At 45.1% G+C, this 20,331-nt stretch overlaps 1 long non-coding RNA gene across 1 annotated transcript; it reads left to right on the top strand.

Annotated features, from left to right (window-relative positions):
* The first annotated feature begins 681 nt into the window (after positions 1-681).
* On the top strand, positions 682-1,872 carry LOC309850196. Its single transcript, XR_014304127.1, has 2 exons — positions 682-792; positions 1,568-1,872. It is a non-coding gene; the product is annotated as an uncharacterized lncRNA (long non-coding RNA).
* Positions 1,873-20,331: the final 18,459 nt, after the last annotated feature.

Below are 20,331 nucleotides of genomic sequence, written 5' to 3'. Positions count from 1 at the left end.
CAGAGTGGGTTCGAGAGGAATGGAAGGAGAGAAAACAGAGAACAAGACGGGTTTTGCTCTGACGCAGGGATGACCCCAAATCCAAGATGAGAAATGACCACATTGGAGAGGACGGAAGTCATGTGAGGAGCGCTGCTCCTGAGCAGAGGACAGAGGGCGGGAGCTGGTGCAGGAATGGAGAGGTTGGCTTGTGACAGGAGCACAGACAGCCCACCGGGAGTGACAGCGGGGCGTGGACGAGGCGGCGAGAGGAGACAGTGGGAGCACGCGGGAGCCTTCTGCTGACTGCCCATTTCCTGAGATCAGAAGCAGGGTAGGGGTGAGGAGAGGGAGGGGTGTGTTAGCTGGGGAGATGGGGAGGGGGTGAAGTTAGACCCAGCAGCATGGCTGTATGTTTCTTCGGTCGCCCGCAGCTGTCCCAGGGCAGACAAGGTGTAGGCAGAAAATCGGATGTAAGCAGGGGTGGAATTTTGGCAAGCAAATAAAGGGCAAAGCGAGAGAGAGAGGCAAGGGAATGCTTGTGATGCTTGCCCAAGAAATCTAAATCGGGTTAGGAGGGAAGCGGGGACATCGGGGGTGAAGGACAGTGAACAGGTGGTGGGGCCAGGGGATGGGAGGATCCAGCGGGACCGTAGGATCACGGGCCCGGGCTCTAGAGAGAGCGCTGGGCAAACAGGAAGTGGCGGTCAGAATGGGAGCCTGGAGAGTGAAAGTTACAAGGACCTGCGGTCATGAGTCATGTCACGGGGGGGGGGGGGGGGGGGACACTGGAGAACGCAGCGACTGACTGAGGTAGGGTCCAAGTCCCTGGAAGAAAGGGCGTGGGGCTGAGAGACCACAGCCCTGGGTGAGTCTCTGCGTGTATAGGAAATCACCGGGAAGGGCGGGTTCCAGGGAATGAGTGAACTGGTGTCTTGGTTTCCTATTGCTACTGTGACAGATTACTACAAACCTAGCAGCCTGAAACAATACATTTTATTATCTCAAAGTCTCAGAGGTTAGAAGTCTAAAGTCAATCTCATTAACTCTTCAGTCGAGGAGATCACCAAGGCTGGTTCTTTCTGGAAGCTCAAAGGCAGAATCCCCCAGGCTTCTCTCCCACCTCCTGTGGACTCGGACCCCCTTGCATCTCTCCCATAAGGACCCCATGGCTACATGGGGCCCAGCTACTTAATCCCCCCCATCTCAAGTCATCTCAAGTCAGTCCTATCTGCAAAAGTCCCTTTTGCTCCTTACGTATCACATGTGCTGGAGATAGGACACAGACATCGTTGGGAGGCTGTTACCCAGCCTACCACACCAGCAATTTATTTTTTCCTCTATGAAGACTTCCCTGATTTTGGCCTCCCCCACCCCTCCTGCCACCCCAGGCTGAGTTGATAAGTATTCCCCTTTAGGTCCCCACTGTACCCTCTTAGAACATTCCTATATTAGAGGATATGCATTCTTCACTGGAGTATGTACTGTGTTGAGTTCTGGGTTAGTCACTCTTTATAAAAACAGGACGCAGCATCTTGAAAGCTCTCACCCTAACTGCCAACGTTAGCTTATGCTTCTGCCTTCCCAGGTAGACCGTGGATCACGGCAGGACGGGAACTGCTCGCACTCATGTCCATGTCCTTGGCACCTGCTATAGCCCTTGACATATGATATGCCCCCAGCGGATCTTTTCCAATGATTAGATGAGCTCTGGTTGCATCTAGTAACAGAGGCACCTTCTCTAAGTGAACACATGCACGTGAAAAAGAAACGACTCTCATAACCCTAACACAGCTTCCCGACAATGCATGTGCCTTAATGTGTACACGGATCATTTTACTAATCTGCGTGCTAATCCCTCAGATGTCTAGAACCAAGTGCTGGCCTCCTGAATACTGTGTATTTTTACATACCAGCTTCGATCTTACTTAAGGAGTGCTTGGACACCAATGTTTGCAGTGGGCCTGCCAAGCCAGCTTGTGTAGGAAATTTAGATCGGGTGATATCTCCAGGGAATTTGCTCGAATTAGAAAGGAAAGTATCAGCTATTTCCCATTTAATCACAACAATTGGAGACCAATAAGAATACGCCAGCAATCATTTGAAAATGGATCCCTCAACAAGCAGCCTTGTAAAGTCATAAATAATCTTATACACAAAAATTACCTGCAGATACTTAGGAAATTCATGTTCTTTTACAATTATTAATTCAAAGAACTTTTTGGTAGCAGTGGGTTCCAAGGAAGATTTCAGTATCTGCAGTTATAGATAATGGTGAAATCAGAATCTGGGACAGAGTCCATTGTAAATCTTTCATCAATGGAATTATCAAAGCTTGAGTCGTGTTTTCACAAGACACGTTGTTTTCTTCGGCCGTGTAGTCCTACCACTATGGGCAAAGACATCTTTGGGTGCATCTTCTGTGTGCTGTAAACACCTGTAGCATAACCCATCTGAAGAGCTGAGCAGATTCGCAGTTGGAAAAGCCCAGAAGAATGCTATTGCCCTATACTGCTTTAGGAACCCCAGGCCTGGCCAAATTATTGTCCCTAATTAGGGGTATTTTCCCTCAGGACAGTAGACAGCAGTTCACCCATCCCATTTTCAGGAAACGCTCCTCAGGTTCTAAAGTAGAATATTAGAATTTCTTTAATTAGAATTAGAATTTCTTCAAACTCCAGGCCTACTTCCTCTCAACAAATTGCTGGGTCATAGTTTCTAAATTTAGACTTTATGCAAAGAACGAAGCTACTTCCGGTTCTGAAGGGACACTGGTCACAGTTTCTCTGTTTCAGCTTGACAACAAGAAAAAGTCAAACAACTTAAAGATTGTTGGCAGCATTTATCAATCATTCATCAGCCTTTGACTCCTTAGACAAAAGCCATCTGAAGGCCAAATCTTCCTGTCCTCAAAGAGATAGAAAGCCCTCATGTTCCTGTGGAGCACCAGACTGCCACTGAAATCGAACTCAGGCTGGCTGTAGGTATCTATCCCAGAAAACCTCATGTGTCCCTGAACGAAGGGTCGTGGCCAAGTGCATTCACTGGGTAATGTAGGGAACAGCAAAAGTGAAAGAGATCAGATTCCATCTATCCTTGGAGAAACATGGTGACCGGACGGGGCACGTTTAATTCTTCAGCAGGGGGAAGAGGGAGCTGATTACACAAGAGTGTTTCATTTGGGGAAATACGATAATTTGTACACCTTTCTGAATGTAAGTTACATTCAACAGAAAGCTTTAAAAGAGAGAGAGAGGAAAAAGAGGGTGCCTGGGTGACTCAGTTGGTTAACTGTCTGCCTCCAGCTTGAGTTATGATCCTGGGATCCTGGGATCCAGCCCTGCATGAGACTCCCTGCTCAGTGGGGAGTCTGCTTGATCCTCTGCCCCTCCCCCCTGCTCAAGCACATGCTTGCTCTCTCTCTCTCTCTCTCTCTCTCTCTCTCTCGCTTGCAAATAAATAAATAAATAAATCTTAAAAAAAAAAAAAAATCAAAAGACCTTTGCCCTGCTTTGAAGGAGGTGCTGGTGCTTTCCGCAGGACGAACAGCATGGACTTCTGACTCCCCAGCCCCACCCCAAGCCTCCTGAACCAGAATCTGGGTTTTCATGGGATCCCCAGGAGATCTGATGTACAATGAAATTTGAGAAGCACTGATCTAGTAACAAACAGATAATCAGAAGCACGTATGGAAATATAATAAACCAACAGAGGGGGTGCACAGGGCACCGAGGAGGCCGGAGGAGGTTGCCCTCACCCAGACCAGCACCAGACGTTGCTACCAGGAACGTCTAATGGCCAGAAATGTGGGCCAAGAACCTTGGGTTTGCTCCCTCTCTCATTTACAGGTTAGCATTTTAGCGGAGAGCAGTAATTGGCTGGAATCAGTACCAAAGAAGCCTGCATCTCAGGCCCAGAAAGTGATGCTGTCATTCTGCCATTATTTAAAAAGATAAATGGTGTCTACAGCCAGGGACAAAGCAAAGTAGGGCAAGCAGGAGGAGAACCTGATAGGGAAGTGCTCCGCAAATAATTAGCGGCTAATTTTAGCCCGGCAGCTTACCTATTTTTTCATGATTCAGGAAAGCTGAGTTGTAAAAATCTGACCCCGCAGGAGGGAGTTGAAAATCATACCGAAGATCTATCCATGCTATCTCGAGTCGGGGACACCGAAGGCAGGGCCCCAGCGGCATCTCCGCTGTGAGGGGCTCCTGCTTTCCTTATCCTTCTGTGTGTCACGTCTACCATCACCATGAGGGTCTTTGTCTAGACTGTTTGGTCTTTTTAAAGTAGGATCATAACAAATGAACTCCAGGTCCTAAGAATGCTAAACACCACAAAGAGATGATCTCTGGTGTTGGTGTGGTATATTCCCTGCATCTGGCCTCGATCACAGCGGAATTGTTTTAATTATGGTACGGCGTCGCTAACTCGTTTAGTTTATGGCCTGATGTGGGAGCACTTTGTCCTGTGTTCGTGACACTTTGGTCTCATGGCCCCCTTGGGTTGACTTCCCTGACTCCCAAGGATTTTAACATGCATTTTGTCTCTGCTGAGATGAAGAGCCAGCTTTGGTTTTCATAGACAAAATTTCTGGTTTTCCAAAGTCATGCCACTTTCTGTTGCTAAGATTCAAGTTGATGGCATCCCCTCCCTGCAAATGGGGGCCCTCTCCAAATTTAGTGAATACTTTCAATATCTTTGTCTGAATTGCTGATAAAGAACTTACCCCTGAGGACGTCCTTGAGTCGATAAGAAGTCACTGATAAGCGTTGTTTAGGAATTTTCAATGGGCTAATAATAGTATTGCCAGCCTCTCAGCTTCTGGCTTAGGGTAGCTTGGGAGGTAGAATCTAGAATCGTCGGCCTTATTCATGTTCATAAGGGCCACTCCTCTGTCCCCCACCGTCCACTTTCCACCACCCGCAGCCATATATCCTGCTCCCATCGACGCAAAAGGAAATAACATGGGTCTGGCATAATCCTCTTCTTACCAGCCCAAGCCTTGGCCTTAAAATGTAAGGAAATAAGACCATTTTCCCTGCGCCATGGCCAAGGCTGTCTGCAGCTAACCCAGTGTGGTTTCTGAGCGGCACTCAGTAAGTGGAACAGAGAGTAAGCCCGATCACCCGATGCCCAGAAACACGCACGGGGTGAGATATTTATTAGTAAAAGTGGCAGGAATGATTCAAGATCTGAGGTCACCAGCCCCTGAGAGCAGCCCATCAGCCACCGTGGATAGAAGCTGACCTCCCTCCGCACTCCCGCTCCAAGGTCCGCTGGCTCTGAACAGGCTACAGCGTCAACCTAGGGAAGCTCCAATTTTTATCTAAAACAGAAACGCAGACCATCATCAAGCCCAGACAACCACATGCTCTGTAACGAGAAAACATACGTCGGTCTGTGTTAAATTATACCTTAGCCATGCACAGGCAGGCCCCGTCGAGGCTCGATAATTCTACTCTGCTTTAACTTGTCCTGATAATTTACTTTTTGGATCAAATCCCTGCCGTTTTGGTGGGACTCCCTGGGGCGTTATTTTCATCCATAGGAACCACCTCTTTTGCAAGAAATAAACCTCATTCTTCCTTCTCCATTTCTGATCTGACCATAACATATGCAGACTTTGTCCTGGGGTCACATACCTGCTCCCTGGGTTCCTTATCAATGCCTGAATCAGTGTTTCAATTGTAAGCAGCGAGCTTGCAGGAACTGAAAGTGTGCCCATAGGCGCGCACGCGTGTGAGTGTGTGTGTGTGTGTGTGTGTGTGTGTGTGTGTGTAGATTCTTAACACTAGTGGCAAAGAGAAGGAGACTACTAAAGTTCAGCATTAGAAAATAAATAGAGCAGGGGTGCCCGGGGGTCTCAGTCATTAGGCATCTGCCTTAGGCTCAGGTCATGATCCCAGGGTCCTGGGATCCAGCCCCGCATCAGAATCCCTGCTCAAAAGGTAACCTGCTTCTCCCTCTTCCCTGCTTGTATCTCCTTGCTGTCTCTCTGTGTCCAACAAATAAATAAAATATTTTTTAAAAAAATTAAAGAGATCAAAAAATAAAATTAAAAAGGAAATTAACGAAGCAGGGAATTAATTTAAGGGTTTAGAAGTTTCTTTTTCATGGAATCCAGTGACTTAAATTGCTGTGTTCACTGTGGCAGGTGACAGTGGACACTTGTCCTCCTCCTGCAGGATGAATCACTCGGGGTCCATCTGCCTGGTGACAGTTGTGACAGCCCCCTGAGCCCCAGGCAGGGCTTCTAGACCAATGCCAAAGGTCCCAACCCTTCACCATTTTTTCCCAATGATGTGACAAATGCCTGGGGACCAAAGTCTCTCATCTAGAAGGCTCCCCAGGTCCCAGACCCCGTACCCTCCCACTTATTCTCTTGCTCTTGCTTCCCCGGGTCTCAGTCACATGGAGTCAAAGGCCCACTGTTCCCCCTGCTCGGCCTGATACCCCTCGATTTGCCTCTATGTCCTCACCCATCCTCCCTTGACCCTACTTTCTCCAGAGCTCATCTCTCCAAAATAGAATTCATGACACAGAATCATACTTTCTTTCTTTTTTTTTTTTTAAGTAGGCTCCACACCCAGCGTGGAACCCAGTGCGGGGCTTGAACTCAAGACCCCGAGATCAAGACCCGAGCTGAAATCAAGAGTCGGCTGCTTAACCAACTGACTGAGACACCCAGGCGCCGCATGCATAGCCTGTATGGGATCTAAATCACCTTTGATAACCAATCCTTGGTTGTCCCTCATAGACGGGGATTTCTGTCACCCCCACAGGACCGCTAAATCCTGCTGCGCTGTGATGGGTTTATCCTTGAACCATTATTCATTCACACATACATGCACCTGTGTATTCAACGATGTATTTAAAAAGTGTTTGTTGGGGCACCTGGGTGGCTCAGTGGGTTAAGCCTTTTTGCCTTTGGCTCAGATCATGATCCCAGGGTCCTGGGATCCAGCCCCGCATCAGGCTCTTTGCTCAGCAGGGAGCCTGCTTTCCCTCCTCTCTCTGCCTGCCTCTCTGCCTACTTGTGATCTCTGTCTGTCAAATACATAAATAAAATCTTTTAAAAAAATAAAATAAATTAAAAAAAAATAAAAAGCTTTTGTTAGGAAGGTCTGGGTGGCTGAGTCAGTTGAGCCTCTGCCTTCGGCGGGGTCATGATCTCAGGGTACGGGACGGGACAAGCAGGGAGTCTGCTTGTCCGTCTGCCTCCACCCCTCCCCCGGCTTGTGCTCTCTCTGTCCCTGTCCATCTCTCAAATAAATTATCTCTAAATAAATAAATAAATAAGTTTTGTTAAACATCTGTCTTGTGCCAAGCAAGGAAGAGATAAACAATTTAATATTGCTTCCTCAAGAATCTCACAGTCTAGTAGTGGAGTCAGATAAATAAAGATAATTATGGTTATGAAAGAATAAAGAAATAGTAATATTGAAATGGGAAGAGTATTTTGGGAGCTCTGAGAAGAGATATCTCATGCAGCTTGGGGGGGTTAGGAAAGCCTTTTGGACAAGGCTGGGGTAAGACCCAATTTATTGCTTGCCGTAAGGCAAATCTAGAATTAAGGCAGCGAGTGAAATCAAATTACATCTCAGAAAATCAAATTATAGGTCCATAAAGTTTCAGCCAACATATGGAAAAAATTTTTATTATGTCCTTGACCGAATGCATCCAATCTTCAGTAGGCAGCTTCTTGCTGTGAGCACAATTAAATGGCGTAAAGATGTTGGTTGTTGTAGTCTTTAGGTCCTTGGGAAACATCTTGAGGATTCAAGGTCCACTTTCTCTGCCCTGGCTCACTGCTATTTTCATAACAGATCTTCAGAGGGACCAATGAGCCAGAGACCCGGCTGTTTCTAAAAGATGACCTCTAAAGTCAGAGATATTGAACATAGACTCACGGAAGGTTTGCGATGGACTTTGCGGACAGAATCACATCCAGAATTTTCCTACCTAAAAATGCCTGAAAATGAAACATTAGGTATCCATACACACAAACTGCAGTGCTGATCTACTTAGGCCTGCTGCTTCCCACAAATAGAAAGAGAAGGAAAAAACAGCTTCCAGTCAAAATGAGATCAGCTCATCTGACCCAAAAAAAAAAAAAAAAATCCAATTAATTTACAATAAGACAATTAAGGCAATTCCCAGGGAATAAACTAGCTTGGGCTTTTAACTAATCCTGGGTAAGCCTTGGAGACCAAGTTGACTTTAGACAGTGATCCAAACGTTTACATGCTTATTCGGAGTTTGGATCTCTTTGATTCACAAGAAGGGTTCCCGATATTGGTGACAAGCTGTGGGATTTTCCCAAGACTTGTCATTGCTTAGCCCCTGAATGGCAACTTTTTTGTATCCCCAGTGTGTAACATCTTGGAAACTAGAACAAGCTTGATCAACATTTATGAGCTCGCTTAAAATCCGAAATGTAGAAAGAGGGTGACTGGAGAAGAGGAAATAATCCAATCTCTGCGGAGGGTAGTGAATCTGGTGCCCTTCCTTGGACGGCTCCAATCATCTTAGCCCAGAACATAAGAACCAGTCCGATTCCCAGTTCAGAATGTCAATATTTCAAATTACGTGTATTTGCTGGGTAAGGTCTCTGTTTATGTTTGACCATGTCGTGCAGCTCTGTTTGTCTGTCCTTCGACATGTTTTTCTACCCTGATGGGAAGCTTCGGCAGAGTGGAAGTGATGCCTATTTCAGCGTCTTCGTGGCTGTCCAGTGGGTGCTTAAAGATGCTCTTCTGGACAGAGCTTTCAGGAGACCCTAATGAGGAACACCATTATGAATGGACTGAAATAACCAAAAGACCAGCCTTCTGTTCGCAGGGAGAATGCTGAGTGAGATCGCTGTGTTTTCAAAGCGCAACGCCGTCACGTAGAATACATTCCTCAGTGCCTTGCCAGTCTCTCCCTCCATGCCCCAGCGCCCACTTCCCCCAAGGGCCGTGTCTGGGGTCAGCAGAGGAAGGGGAGGCAGACATGAAGGGACCACACTGTTCAGTGGCTTCTTCCTTAGGCCACGCCATGCTCCGTAGGCATAAGTGACCAGCTCAGGAATGGCCGGCCATCCTAATGCATATATTTTTTTTAAGATTTTATTTATTTATTTGACAGACAGAGATCACAAGGAGGCAGAGAGGCAGGCAGAGAGAGAGGAGGGAGCAGGCTTCCCGCTGAGCAGAGAGCCTGATGCAGGGATGCAGGGCAATCCCAGGACCCTGAGATCATGACATGAGCCCACGGCAGAGGCTTTAACCCACTGAGCCACTCAGGCGCCCCCTAATGCATATTTCTACCCAGTGCCTCCAACAAACCTCCCAGCAGTGACTCACTCGGGCAGGGGCATCAGGGAAATGTCCGGTTGGTTTGCTGGCTAGAGGGGCTTCAGAGAGCTCCAGGTACACTTGCACTTTCCACGTTCGGTTGATAGAGGCTAGTCCGGTGGGTGGGGGGTATGGCTAGGAGTTTATATATTTAACAAGAACCCCCAGATAAGTCCCAGGATCATTGATTCCTATCCAGCCCCTTCTTTTTACACATGATTACCGATGAAGAGACCAAACCAAGGACACAACAATGACCTGGCCAGGGTCACACAGCCGATCTCTCGTTGAGCCTCGGCTAGCCCACAAGGAGCCATGTTTTTACTTCGTCCCACACAATGCTCTTTTAACACTGTAATTAACCAGTCTCCTGGAAATGACACCTTTTCACAAGCACGTTGGTCACGTGACCTTCAGGAAACCCATGGGACCGTGTTGGCACTTGTCAGCTGGCATGGTTTATTCCAAAGTGACTTGCTGCATAAGACAAAATACCTCCATGGGTAGCACCTTCCTTCAGGCTATGCGTAATTCAAGGAAATACAAGCCAGTCTCCCAAGTGCAGAGGGATTTGCAGGTAGAAAAAGCAGGAAAAGGAGTGCAGAAACAATTCGAGGACTATTCACCACCACAACAAAAATACTTCGACATATTTCAATGTCTGCGTTCTAATTTTTATTCTAAAAAACAAAACAAACAAAAAAAACCTTTTTTTTTCCAGCTATAAACTTCCAAAGGCATTCTCTAACACTTTAAAAAGGCGACTGCTTGTTTGTTATTGAAGATCTCTATACTGTAACACAAATATCAAAAAGTGATTTTAGAAAGACCACTAGTAGGCAAGGTTACAAGACAGTGGAAGGTCTCCAAGCTCCCTGTTCTTCCCACCCCAGCAACCACACACCCATGGCGGCCATGGTCCTGCTCCCAGCCTCCTGGTCTTGAGCATTTCAACACATTCCTCTTGTTCTCAGCCTTCTCAGGACCAGCTTCACCCTTTTTTCTCTCCTTAGGGATGGCTACCATCCCTTCTTCAGATTTCCCCACGGCCCTTCCCTGCGGGCCTCTTCCTGCCCCGAATGGTCCCTCCTCTGTCGCATCTTCAAGTGGGTCTCCCATTTAGGTCCCTCCCGTTTTGATCCAATATATTTTTCTTGCGTAATGCATCTGCTTTGAGACTAAAGTGTCCACCTATAGACGTAAGACTCCCAAATCTGGGGGCACCTGAGTGGCTTGGTAGGTTAAGCATCTGCCTTCAGCTCAGGTCATGATCCTGGGGTGCTGGGATCAAGTCCTGCATTGGGCTCTCTGCTCAATGAGGAGTCTTCTTCTCCTTCTCCCTTTGCCTCGCCCCCTGCTCATGTTCTCTCTCTCTCCCTCTCTCTCTCTCTCCAAAAGTAAATAAATAAAACCGAAAGGAAGGAAGGAAGGAAGGAAAGAAGACAGACTCCCAGATCTGTGTCTTTGGGGCTGAGCTCCTTCCCCCGAGCTCCAGGCACCTTGTCCAACCACCTGGACATGCCATCTAGACATCTTGCAGGCATAGCACATTCCACATCCAACATGGCGTCCTCTGGTCACACCTGCCCTCTCGCCACACCGCAGTGGCAGGGAACTGAGCCTCCAGCCACCCCACCCCTGAAGTTAGACACTCCCGTCATCTCAGACGCCTCCGTCTAGGGCAACCACTCCACACATCCCATCAGCCTGTCTCAGGCCAGCACCGTTCCCAGTGCTCCCTCCCTTGTCATGTCTGGCAAGAGCCTCTGGACCAGCTTCCCTGCCTCCTGCCTCTCCTTGCTCAGCCCCCTCGTGCACTGTCTGCAGAGTTACTTTCCTTCTGAGAGGCTGATTGGCTTGTTTATCTGGCTCCCCTTTGCCTGTCAGGTAAAGCTGGGATTTCATCCATGGTTGGTTCCATCAGCCTAGCTTTGCTGATCATTCTGACTAACCTCTTCACTCCGCCAGTCTACGCATCCTCTTGTCAAGTGAATGCGCTGTTCCCCCGAACACTCCAGGCTTTCCTGGGATTTCCTGCCTTCGCACACTCTGCTCTCTGAGCCTGGACACCCCCCTCCCAAGACCCCTCTTTCTTCTTTCATAGTCTAGCAACCCCCTACTTGTCCATCACCTTCTCTGAACTCTTCTCTAATATTTCAGGCATGGTAACTTGCTCTGCCTTCCTGAATCCTACAGCACTTAGTTTGAATTTGAATTTCTGTGTTGATGTGTCTGCATTCTTAAGTGTGCGTTCAGATGCTCAAAGGCAGCGGCGTGGTGTATCTGTCTCGGCATCTGAGCACGTAGCATGTGGAAGTTGTTCATTAATTGGAGGGGGAGAGGGGAATGCGATACTGAAACCAGGCATGACTCTCTCATTTTTTTTTAGATTTATTTATTTATTTGAGAGAGAGTGAGCCAGGCATTGGAGCAGAGGGAGAGGGAGAGAGAACCTTAAGCAGACTCTGTGCCGAGTGCGGAGCTGGACACGGGGCTTGACCCCCAGACCTTGAGACCATGACCTGGGCCAAAACCAAGAGTTGGATGCTTAACCAACTGTGCCCTTGAGCGCCTCACCAGGCACACATTTCTACTTAAAATCATTTAGCATTAGCTTTACGAGGTATCATTCGCACACGATACTCACCACCTACATTAAGTGTACAATTCAATGGTTTTAGCAACTTCACAGGAGTGTGCAATCATCAATAATTTTAGAAATTGGTGTCCCCTCAGAAAGGTATCCCCTCCCTAACCCCCTCTCCCATTCCCTCAGCCCTAGGCAATCGCTGATGTACTTTCTTTCTATATACATTTGTCTATTCTGGACACAGAGTGACAAAATACATGGTCTCTTGTGGCTGGTTCCATTCACATAACATGCTTTCCAGATGCATCCATGTGGTAGTATGTACCAGTATGTAGTGTGAATCATTCCCCCTTTATTTTTTTAAGATTTTGTTTATTTATTTAAAAGAGAGAGAGAGAGAAAATGCGTGTACACAAGTTGGGGGGAGGAGCAGAGAAAGAGGCAGAGGAAGAAGCAAACACCCTGCTGAGCAGGGAGCCCACTAGGAGCTGATCCCAGGACCCTGGGACCATGCATGACCTGAGCTGAAGACAGATGCTTAACAACTGAGCTACCCAGGTGCCCCGATCATTCCCCTTTTATGTTCAAATAAGACTCCATTGTATCACATCTAAGAAACGACTGGCTAACCCAAGGTCATATGGATTTACCACTGTGCTTTCTTCTAAGAGTTGTGTAGTGTTCAGTTCATTTTGATATGATCCATTTTGTGAATGGTGTGAGGTGGGGATCCAATTCATTCTCTTGCATGTGAATATCCTGTTGTCCTTACACCGTTTGTTGAAAAGACTATTCCTTCCCCCACTGAGCTGTCTTGGCATTCTTGGGAAATCAACTGATCATAAATGTAAGAGTTTATTTGTGGACCCTCAATTTTATCCATTGAGCTATATGTCTATCTTGATGCTAATACTAATCAAACCATTAATTATGGATCAAAAGATACTGTCCCTGTCAATAATTAAGCTGGAGGCAAAAATATGAAGCTCAGAAGGGTCCCTAAAATCGCAGTAAGCTCAAGGTCCTGAGAGAACTCTTGCCCTAGAGGAAGGCAGTGGGCTTCAGCTGCTGAAAGTCTCTGCGTAGATACTGTTTGCAGGCGGGAATCAAGCCCGGGTCACCATTCTTTGGAACTGGCGGTGTCCCTGCCCAACAGACTTCCTCTCTCCAGAGCCCTGCTGAAAATTTCCATTCTTTTTTTTTTGCTTCAAAACAAACCCCACTTGGTTCTTATCTCACACTTCTCCTTTATGCCAAAGTTTATATTTTGAGTTTCCCCACATTTCAGATACAGTCTTCAGGAACAAGTAATTCATTTTTTCAACATGTATTTACTAAGCAAATGTTCTATATCAGATATCGTTCTTGACTCAGCAAACATACTAGTAAATGGAACAGAGGATCCTTCGCCCTTAAAGAACTTACATTTTAGGGGCGCGGGTAGGCAAGAAAACAAGCAATCAAATAAATGAAGTAACTCCAGATAACAATAAGTGCTAGAAAGAAAGTAAAGAGAGAGAACAGGATCCCAAGTGAAAGCTGGGTCCTATTTTAGACAGACTGGTGGAAGGGAGCCTCCCAGAGGAGGTGGTATTTGAGCCGAATCCTAAACATTGAGAAGTGAGCCTTGTGAAAAGCCACCATCAGCCACCTCCATTCTGACCTCAGTCTGTACCTTCTAATTGATTAAATTCTTCTTTTCAGCTTATCTCTTAACTTCAGCAAAAGACCCTCCAGGCAAACATCTCCCCACAGGAACTGAAACTATCCCCTCCAGCAATAGGGGCTGCCTCAAGCCAGCAAGACCTCTTGGCGACTCACCCAAGACAATGATGACCTGATCTTTGCTGCTCACCTGTATGGACCCAAGGACCTTTGTACCACACTTTCTTTATATAAATACTTTAGAAGAATCTTCAGCACTTTGGAGACAAGTCTTTGAGACACTAGTCTGCTATCTTTCTACTGTTGTCCTCCCTGAAATAAATTCCTTACTCGTCTCTCTGCCTTTGGATTTTATCAGCAGCCAGTTGCCAAAATGTTTCTATTTGGGATCCCCAGAGGCAGGTGCTTTTGTACCCTTGGGCCCTTATTAACAAGGGAAGTTATCCAGACGGAGGTGACAGCAAGAACAAGGGCTCCAAGGAGGGTATGAAGAAGAGCAAGAAAGCAAATGTGGCTGGAGTGGAGTGAATGAAGGAGAAAGGGGTAGGAGGCAGAGGTCAAAGAAGAAGCCCAAGGCAAGACCTTGCGTGCAGTGCTTTGTCAATTAGGAATAAGAATTTAGACTTTTATTCTAAATATGAGGGAAAATCCTTGGAGACTTTTAAGCTAGGGAGTGGTGTGATCTGATTTACACCTTAAATACAGCACTCTGCTGGAAGAAAACAGAAGAAATTCTTTGTGACCTTGAGTCGGGCATAGATTTCTTAGCTATAGCACATAAAAACGTGATCCATAAAAGAAGATACGGACTTCATTAAAATTAAGAATTTCTACCCTTGGAGAAAATTAAGAAACACTTTCTCAGAGAAAATGTAGAGGATTAAAAGACAGGGCATCACCAGTCCAGTATGTAAGAAGCTTGGAAATTCAATCCTAACAACAAGCACAGAGCTGAACAAAGTAAAAAGTCAACTGGTGTTCTCAGATCTGTTAAAAAGAAACAACAGGCCCAAAATGGAGTCACTCGTCCTAAGCCCCACCAAGACTTAATACCTATCCTAAAACAGTTTCAGCCTCTCCAATGAGTGGAATCTCAAACCTGTCCGGAGCTTCCTGGAGGCACTAGTGAGGTCATCATCCGCATGATGAGACCCCTGCCTTCTCCAAAGGGAAGGCAGGGAGCTTACCTGAAATAATCTGCTCTCCACTTCCTAATCCATTTCCCTTCGGCCTATAAAAACCTTCCAATTTGTAAAGCTCTTGGACCTTCTTTCTACTTGCTAGGTAGGATTCCCAACTCATGAACTGTTGAATAAAGACAGTCAGATCTTTACATTTACTAGTTAAAATTTGTTTTTTAATAGACTCATAAGAGGAGTGAGGTCACAAGACAAACTGCTGCCCACAAAAATTGGAGTGAGAGATAGGTGAATGCAGAGAATCATACCTTATCTGAGGGGAAGCCCATAAACAAGAACCTGTATAGGAACCGGAACTGTAATTGACAAAGTACTGGAGACTCAATGTGAACAAGTTTGGGGGTAAAAACGTCAGGTGGACCCATTCAGAGGGAGATAAAATCTTTTTTTAAAAAAGATATTTATTTATTTATTTATTTGAGATAGAGTAAGAGAGAGCAAGAGCAGGGAGGAGAGGCTGAGGGAGAGGGAGAAGCAGGCTCTCCACTGAGCAGGGAGCCTGATGCAGGACTCAATCCCAGGACCCTGAGATCATGACCTGAGCTGAAGGCGGGCACTTAGCAGACTGAGCCACCCAGGCGCCCCTTAAATAAATAAAGTCTTTTTTAAAAAGTCTATTTACAATACTTCCCAGTACTTCAGGTCTGCCCACTGAGAAAAATTTACACAGCATAAGACAGAAAACACAGTTGGAAGAGACAGAGCAAGCATCATAACTAGACTCAGATATGGCAGGGGTGTTGGAATTATTCGCTCAGGATTTAAAGCAACTAGGATGAAATATGTTAGGTGTCTAATAGAGGAAGTAGACAGTAGGCAATGATGGCTAAGCAAAGTAAGTAGAGATATGCAAATTCTAAGAAAGGACCAAAAAGAAATGCTAGAAATTAAAGAAAACCAGAGTAACAGAAAGAAGAATGCCTTCAATAGACTTATTAGAAGGAATCTCTCTGTACTTGAGGATATCTCAATAGAAAGCAGTATTTGTAACATTGCATGCATATATTAGAAAAAGAGAAAGATCTAAAATCACAATCGAAGCTTCCACCTTGAAAAGCGAGAAAAAGAAGAGCAAATTAAATCTAACATAAGATCTCTTAAAAAGATAATGAAGGAATACTATGAACAACTCTGTGCCCACAAATTAAACAATCTAGATGAAACGGTCCCATTCCCTGAAGGGTGCCATCTGCCAAAACTCACACAAGAAGAAACATACATCTGAATAGACCTTTTGAAGAATTTGAATCAATACTTAATAACTTTCTAAAATAGAAAGCACCAGGCCCAGATGGACTTACTGGTGAACTCTACCAAACATTTAAGGAAGAAATGGTACTAATTCTCTACAATCTCTTTCAGAAGATATGACTTCTGAAAGAGGGAATGTTTCCTAATTCATATTCTGAGACTAACATTTTTTAAATACCAAAACAGACAAAGTCATCACAAGAAAGAAAACTACAGACCAATATCTCTCATGAACATAGATGTAAAAATCCTCAACAAAATATTAGCAAATAGAATTCAACAATGCCTAAAAAACATTATACCCCATGACCAAGTGGGATTTATCTGAAGTATGCAAAACTGGTTCAACATTTGAGAATCAATTAATGTAAGCCATCACATCAATAGACTAAAGAAGAAAATTGAATATATATATTATATACATATAATATATATATTCAACTTACCTTTGACAAGGGACCAAGCAAAACACAATGGAGAATAGTCTTTCCAGCAAATGGTACTGAAACAACTATAGATTGACATGCAAAATAATGAGTCTAGACACAGACCTCACACTCTTCACAAAAAATTAACTCAAAATGGATCACAGACCTAAAACTGTAACACAAACTATAATATTCCTGGAAGATAATACAGGAGAAAACATAGATGACCTTGGGTACGCCAATGACTTTTTACATACAGCACGAAAGAATTAATAAGCTGGACTTCATTAAAATTAAAAACTTCTGCTCTGTGCCTCTGATTGGCCTTGCTTTGGTCACATGCCAACAAACCCCTGGCTGTTGTGGTGGGAGAGGACTTTGACCCACAGCCCCGCCAGCCTGCAAACTTCTGATGAGGAAAGTGCTGTTATAAATTTAGAGCAAGTTTAATTGCCAAAACTTGGAAACAATCCAGACGTGCTTCGGCGGGTGAACGGATACATAAGCTGGGGTCCATTCAGACAATGGGTTATCATTTAGCGCTAAAAAGAAATGAAACCATGAAGGGACATAGGAGAACATGAAATGCACATTACTAAGTGAAAGAAGCCAATCTGAAAAGGTTACACAGGGCATCACCCCAACTCTGTGACATTCTGGCAAAGGCAAAGACAGTGGAAGATCAGTGGTGGCCAGGGGTTGGGGGAGGGGCCCAGAGGGCTCCTAGGGCAGTAATACTACTCCGTGTGATAACATAATGGTGGAAACATGTCATTATATATTTGTCAAAACTCACAGAATATCCAACGCCAGGAGTGGACCCTAATGTCAACTATGGACTTGGGATGATAATGACGTGTCTGTGTAGGTTCGTCACTTGTAATAAGTGTCCCGCTCTGGTTGGGGAGGCTGTGTGTGTGCCGGGGGCGGGGTAGGGCACGCAGGGGGCCTGTGAGAAATCTGTGTACTTTCTGCTCAATGTTGCTACGAACCAAAACAGTTCTAAAAAATAAAATATTTTTTAAAAGGCAAGGTAGCGACTGGGAGAACATATTTGCAAACCACACATTAAAAAAAAAAAAAAAAAACAAAGGACTTCTAGCCATACTATTAAAAACCTTTTAAACTCAACCATCAGAAGACAAACAATCCAACTGGAAAACAGCAAAGGACTTGGACTCTTCACTAAAGCAGATATATGAATGGCAAATAAGCACACAAAAAGATGTTTGACGTCATTAGCCACTAAGGAAATGCAAGTTAAAACCACAACAGATATCATTACACACTTTATTTTTATTTGAAAAATAAAAGAAACCGGATCCCTTACACAGTGCCAGTGGGAATGTAAAATGGTACAGCCACTCCGGAAAACAGTTTGGCAGTTTCTTATAAAATTAAAAATATACTTACCATACAACTTAACAGTGCCACTCCTATTTACCCAGAGAGAAATGAAAATTTATGTTCACTCAAAAGCACGTAAGTCAATGTTCCTAACAGTTCTGTTTATCGTCACCAAAACTTGGAAACAAGGTAAAGGCCGTTCAGTGGGCGAGTGGATGGGCAGCTGTGGCATCCCTGAATAGTACTCCACGGAATACGGTAATCCATACCACGACTACTCCACGGAATACGGTATTCCATACCGAGGGCTACTACGGGGCAATGAGAAGGAATGATGTATTGAAACACGCTCCAACATGAATGAATCTCAAATACATACTGATAAGTGATGGAACCAGAAAGAAGATGAAAACTGTACGATTTTGCTTATATAACATTCTGGAAAAGACCAGAGAGACACCACATGGTTGAGTGGTTTCCAAGGCTGGAAGCAAGAGGAAGGACACCGAATACAAAGTCCGGGGGCATATTTTAGGATGATGGAACAATTCCATGGCTTAACTGTGCTGGTGTACATTTGCCAAAATGTGTACCTTACAGACTGTGCACGTTTGTCAAAACTCTCAGAATGACCAGCCGGGCGTGTAACGATGTTGCGAACTGAAATGGGGCAGACGGGGTGGGGGGTAGCAAGTTTCAGGGGTGTAGCACTGAGAGCTCTTTCTCCTATGTTATGTTTAAGACAGTCAGGCACTCAAGTAGAAATGATACGAATGACCCTAGAGTTCAGGAGAGAGGTTAGAAATGCAAGTCTCGTTTCGACCCCGTGGGCATTTTCAAGGTGACTTTATACCAGTAGCACGCCACCAGCAATGACCAGATCAGTGTCACCTTTGTTATTTCTACATCGGTTATATAGTCTCCCTTAGCCCTGATAGAAATGGGGATAAGCCAGAATGGGGATGAGTCACTTCCTCTGTGTCACTCCGAACTAAATCTAGATGTGGTGGTCAAAAACCTGTAAACAGAACCTTTACCTTTGACCCACCTATTTTGTGAACCTCAAGTTGAAGCTCAGAACAAGGCCACGGCCTTCAAACTCTGAACCACCGTGAGCTATAAAAGAATGCCGGATTTGATTGGTCCTATAAAAGTGATTTATTGTACATATGCATGTGTGCAAAGGATTCGTAAGAATTTTCAGCAAATTGAAAACATATTTGAAACTTATGGAAGTTTGCAGGAATAAAAATGAGCAACAGATAGTAAGTAAGAGGGACTACCACACTAGACTTGTGGCTGCATAGACGTAAAAAGCAATTGCTTCAACAAACCCATCCTATGGAAATAAATAAAAAGTTAAAAGGAAAAGCCAGATCTAATTTACTCTGTTTGCACTTCCGTAGTCAGAAGGCTTTCGTTTTTTGTTTTGTCTTGGAATCGGCTCCCTTATATAACACATGTCAAAATAGCTGGAAAAATGTGATGAAACGGTGCCAGCTGACATTCTTGTCCCACAAGGACAACTCCCTCTAGCTCCTTATTTTCGTTTCACATTTTGGGCACCGTGAGCGAGTGGCTGGAGTGCAGGCAGGCCGCCACGTGGCTGCGCAGGAGTGAGAGTTAAAGCCTTGGGCCTTCCCGACCCATGGCGGTCTTACCCAGGGTGTGGTCAGCAGGAATTTTGCCATAAGTTCGATTCCTCCAGGAGTCCAGTTTTGCTAAAGTGTAATTTGGGAGGACCAGGGAAAGGGGAGCCCAAGTACTTTCAGAGATGTAGGGACTTTTGTTCAACTTCCTCATCACCAAGGAAGGAAAACATTGTATGTGTTCAAAAGCCTACCTTCCAGGGGAGGTTTTAAATAGGCAGGGCGCCTGGGTTAAAGCATCTATCTGCCTTCAGCTCAGGTCATGATCCCAGAGTCCTGGGATCGAGTCCTGCATTGGGCTCCCAGCTCAGCGGGGACCTGCTTCTCCCTCTGCCTATCACTCCCCTTGCTGTGTTCTCTCTCCGACAAATAAATAAATAAATAAAATCTTTATAATAAAAAAATAAACAGACAGCCAGACAGCCACACTCTAACCCCGGTTCCACCAAATGTGCTGTTTGGGGCTTCTAGCAACCCCTCAACATCTCAGGCAATTCTCTAAAACAAAGCTCGTCCATGTCGTTAGAAAGTTCCTATGATGGAAAACCCTATTAGAAAGGAATACATTCGGGGCGCCTGGGTGGCTCAGTGGATTAAGCCGCTGCCTTCGGCTCAGGTCATGATCTCAGGGTCCTGGGATCGGGTCCCGCATCGAGCTCTCTGCTCAGCAGGGAGCTTGCTTCCCTCTCTCTCTCTCTCTGGCTGCCTCTCTGTCTACTTGTGATTTCTCTCTGTCAAATAAATAAATCTTTAAAAAAAAAAAAATTATCAGGTTTGTGTTTAAAAAAAAAAAAAAAAAAAAAGAAAGGAATACATTCAAAACAGATAACAGATTTTTTCACATAGGTACTCAGAGAAAAGTGGTTTTTTTTTAAGTTTTTA

This window comes from Mustela nivalis (assembly GCF_964662115.1).
Source record: "Mustela nivalis genome assembly, chromosome: 16".
Taxonomy (NCBI): domain Eukaryota; kingdom Metazoa; phylum Chordata; class Mammalia; order Carnivora; family Mustelidae; genus Mustela; species Mustela nivalis.
The sequence above is the reverse complement of the archived record's forward strand: the minus strand, read 5'-3'. Positions and strand labels throughout refer to the sequence as shown.